The 5,000-nt window shown below is 35.3% G+C and overlaps 1 protein-coding gene across 50 annotated transcripts in view; it reads left to right on the top strand.

Annotated features, from left to right (window-relative positions):
• Positions 1–5,000, top strand: part of LOC136830746 (enolase-phosphatase E1-like) — a 104,354-nt gene that overhangs the window by 42,138 nt on the left and 57,216 nt on the right. The window lies entirely within an intron of this gene.

The raw sequence follows: 5,000 nt of genomic DNA, 5'->3' as shown, positions 1-5,000 counted from the left end.
GTGTGTGTGTGTGTGTGGAAAACCAGGGAGAGAAAGAGAAAGGGAGAGAGAATTCAAGAGAAATGAAGATCATGAAGAAAATATTTTGCGTCTATAGCCCTTAACACGAACATTTTTTTTTTTAAGTTAAATAACATCAATTCTTAAGATGAACGAATCCCAGAGTTTGTAATTTCCCACGTGTCTTCGCTTACATGAATATTAGACGTATCACTCATACATTTAAACTTGCGACTTAAACAAAAAACATGTCAGATTCTACATCTCCTGCTTTGATGACTACGAAAGAGTTGATGTTGTTCAGATGGCTGCAAGCGATACGAATCCATAACCACAATCATTGATTTATAAGGATTATATTTGCAAGATATATGTGTTGCATAATGCTAATGTATATATCTAAAAAACACACACACACACCACGTAACGTAAGAATGTAAGAATGTATTCATGTATGCATACAATGCGGATATCCATACAATGTGTATATACATTATATATACATATATGTGTATATATATATATATATATATATATATATATATATATATATATATATATATATATAAACTATATAAACATCATAAACCAAAAATATTTTCATTTGATATTTACTTATTACATACATATATATATATATACATATATACATATATATATATATATATATATATATATATATATATATATATATATATATATATATATATTTTGCGCTAGCTGGCCATCAATCATCCTGCATGGCGTGATTTTAGCAAGAGAAATCTTTATAGAAATGAGGTCATAAGAAGGATCGTGTATTCCCCGTGCGTGGGTCGTTCAGTGCACGATCTCGCCGTCCTTCCGGAAGTATTCGACTCACGAAAGAGGTTGTCGTATTTATCTGCTCCTCTTTTGATTCTCCTTCTTCTTTAAATAGTTTTTCTGACTTGTGTGATGCTTTTATGATACATGTTTTTTTCATTGCGTGGCGGTTCAATCAGGCGATTCTTTTTTTTTTTTCGTGGAAAACATTTTTTTTTGTATCGTTTTATTATTATTTGATAAATATTGAATTCAAGAGAATCTTCATGTAACCTGGAATTACTTGTATTTATATTTTTAAATTCACATGAGCTAAAGTTTGCCATCTAGCAAGGCAGTTAAGCTCATAGCATTCTTTAGTCTTTGCCAGTGCATATTAGCGAAGGGTAATTCTTCTGTATTTGCGTCCCTTGGACTGTTTATTCCCAATTAGCATTCCGCAAGGATATCCCAAAATGATTCACCCGTAGGGAGTTAGTGCCGCCGGTGCACCTTATGCGGTGCACTGCAGGCATTACTTGAGGTTCTTTGCAGCGTCCTTTCGACCCCCAGCTGCAACCCATTTCATTCCTTTTACTGTACCTACGTTCATATTCTCTTTTTCAATCCTACTTTCCACCCTCTCCTAACCACTGATTCATAGTGCAATGGCGAGGTTTTCCTTCCGTCACACCTTTCAAACCTTTTAACTGTCAATTTCTGTTTCAGCGCTGAATGACCTCGTAGTTCCTAGCGCTTGGCCTCTGGCCTAAATTCAGTGTTCCCTGTGTTCCAGAATGGTTCGTTTCTTTTTTTTTTTGTTCCATGTAGCACACGTTTGCGACTTACGACATGCCGCTTATTTTGTTGAACAAGTAAAAGGTATATACTTTTCTAGATATAGATTAACCGATGTAGTATTGGGGAGGGCATTGACTGGGGTCGTTAGATCAATGTCCGCTGTTATTTTCGGTCTAAAACGTTACTTGAAAAATAAAATCCCCTATAATGTGCAGAGCACCTTTTACTCGGTCGTTGTGTTATTGTGAACTGAGATAAATATATCGGATAAGATAAGGGCTTCATATAATTCTCTTTCTCTGTACTTTAATTACGCGCTCGCATAACGCTTTTGATAATATTTTACATAATGCTTAATTCACCTATATATATATATTTATTTATATATATATATATATATATATATATATATATATATATATATATATATATATATAAATGTATAACTAATTTATATAGCTGATGCTTAGTTTTGATTATATATATATATATATATATATATATATATATAATTATATACAGATATATTAATCAAAACTAAGCATTAACTTTGTATTCGACGTTAATTTTTTTTTTCTCAATTGCTATTGCTGATTGCATTCTATTCCAATAAAATTCCTTTTCTGAAGACGCCTGCCTATGGTCTCTGCAATTGCAAGACTCACTCTTCCTCTTCCATTTCTCTCAGGCCTTTTCTTATTATCACCAGTTCCGTTGGTCCGTGCATGAGGAATATTCACGCAATTTCTGTTGAAGAGGTTCGTCCCCTGCCACCTACAATTTAATTCATGGCGTAACCATCTGAAGGTAGCATAACATTGCGTTTCGATTACCCTGCGAGGCTATTACGCTGTCTCTGTGTCTGGTATAATCCATTTCTGTTTACTGGGTAAGCATAATTAACGGGGTTGATTACATTAATGTGATGAGAGCTAGGGGATTAGAGGAGAATTGCAGTTCGATTAGCGTGTGCTGTTTTGAATTAAGAAACTCATCACTTGCACAGATGTACTTTCTTGAATTGATATTTCATACATAAAATAGCGCGCTGCAGTGAATGTATACATTAAGTATGTATATGAATGTGTGATAATGTATAAGCATTTCGTTTACATACTGTAGAACTTTTACGTAGGCAGACGCCTCCATCGATTTACACCTCGTGTTAATGTGCGGAATCATCGGAAAATCCATTCATAGCTTACGAGAGAGAGAGAGAGAGAGAGAGAGAGAGAGAGAGAGAGAGAGAGAGAGAGTATGTGTGTCCTGTTTACTGGGAGAATGAATTATTTGAGCAGCAGTCACGAAAAAGGAGCAGTCAATTTCAAAACTGGGAGAAAACCGAGTCATAAGCATCGATCTCTATTTAGCGGTACGGGTCAACCCGTGCCAATGCGGCAGCCAGAAATAGCATATGGGAGGCCTCCGTGGGATTTAGGTACGAAGTCGAACTTTGTCTTGTTCGCTGTGCTTGTTTGATCCAATCGGGAGTCTGAACGTTCTCTCGTTCGCTGTGTTTTGTTCGTTTCTGTTTCAAAGGCTGAATTGTATTTTTTATTCGCTGTGGGTATCTGATTGAGTAGGGTCAGTTTGAGAGACTAAACTATCTCCTGTTGGCTGTCTTCCTTTGCCTAGATCATTTTGGAAGACTGAACGTTGCCTTATTCGCTGTGCTTGTTAAGTTGATCGTTTATAAAGACCAGATAATATCTTATTCGTCGTCCTGAATTGCTTAGTTGGGTCGGCACGAGAATTTAAACATTCTCTCTAGGCGTGCTTCTGTAGAAATGGCTAAAAAATTAAAACCTATCGTGCTTTGAAAATGATTAAAAAATGCTAAGCTTTACCTGAAATAAGTTTCATATTTTAATTCCATTAAGGTTTGTAAACTTATTGCTAATCTGTTTATAGCAGATAACAGGAAACAACACCATGCTTGAAAAGACCCGAATCTTTTCTTTGATTTTTCAACAGTTGTTTCATGCACATGTGGCATAACATATGTTTACTGAGCCCTGTCTGTCTGTCTGTCTGTCTGTTCCGTCGATCTTCCTAATCCTTACAAGGGATTAACTAAATTAGTGTTTTCTCTACTATTCACCAGTTTTGTGTTTTAGGTGATTTTGCCAATAAGGGACACATGTCAGTAACTGATTTTGCCAATAAGGGACACATGTCAGTAACTGATTTTGCCAATTAGGGACACATGTCAGTAACTGATTCACCAGAAGAGTATTTTATGTATCATTGTGTGATCAAGTATACTAGATACTCATAGTTATTGTTATTAACCAGTCGGTATTTTAAGAAAAGGTCTACCAATTAAGCAAAAACATAAAGTGTACAGTCTGAAAATTAACTCAGTATGTTAATGATGATCAGGCATGAAATTAGTTACCGAAATAATCGGTTTAACATAGAGAAACAATTAAAGGAAAATATTTCTCGTCTACATCCTCCCTCTGAAGATACGAAGCAAAACCAATACATTGACGTAAAATTGTTCATACATAATTTATATGTATTTAGACTTACTGTATGAATGTGTGTATGCATGTGATTTATTTTGACAAAAAGGATGTGATGGATTACATTGTTCCATCTGTACTGAAGTGAGTTGCAAAACATGACAGCAAAAGTATCTTCAGAATAATGTAACTCGTCAGTACAATGATTTGGAACAAAGTAATACATTATATACGATCTTGCATTTAGTCCCCGTCAAGCCAGATTTAATAGGACTCCATTATCCTTCCATCTTCAAGGATAAGTTACCAAGGAATATAAGATATTAAAAGTCCTCCTCCTCCTCATTAACAGCTAATGGCGCCTCCTCAAAGCACGGAGTCCCTTCAATATTCCGCCACTTTTCCACCGACTTCCTCAGTAACATTTTTTCCCCTTCCGGAGGTGATGTTGCATTCTTTTCTGTCCCTTCTCATTAACCGAGAGAACATTAACAGTTGCTGGCTATGAGAACGTGGTAGAAACTGCCCGAGGTTTGCTTGAATAAAGCACAGCTATGCTAATTTTCATAAATATGTAACAGAATATTTTTTATTTATTTATTATTATTTTTTTGCAATAATACCAAATGCCTGACAGTGTTATATACGAGCACGTTACAAGTCAGTTTCCCGCATGCTTAAAAAAAAAAAAAAAAAAAAGAATCTTTGGCAGAGGCGATCATATTTTCCAAATTAGATCAACTCTGGATACTTGTCACTAAATTTGACGAAGTGAGCTTTGTCAGATTCAGAATCAAAATTATATTGAAATAAGAGGAATGGATTTGCCTTTCAGCCGATTGAGATGATTCTTGAAATCCACCCCAAGCAAACATAAGAACAAAGGCGACTTTACTAAACTGAAAAAAAACAACAACTTGCAGCTCCACATTGCTAATCAATGCCTGC

The sequence above is a fragment of the Macrobrachium rosenbergii genome, chromosome 47 (assembly GCF_040412425.1).
Source record: "Macrobrachium rosenbergii isolate ZJJX-2024 chromosome 47, ASM4041242v1, whole genome shotgun sequence".
NCBI lineage: Eukaryota > Metazoa > Arthropoda > Malacostraca > Decapoda > Palaemonidae > Macrobrachium > Macrobrachium rosenbergii.
The sequence above is the reverse complement of the archived record's forward strand: the minus strand, read 5'-3'. Positions and strand labels throughout refer to the sequence as shown.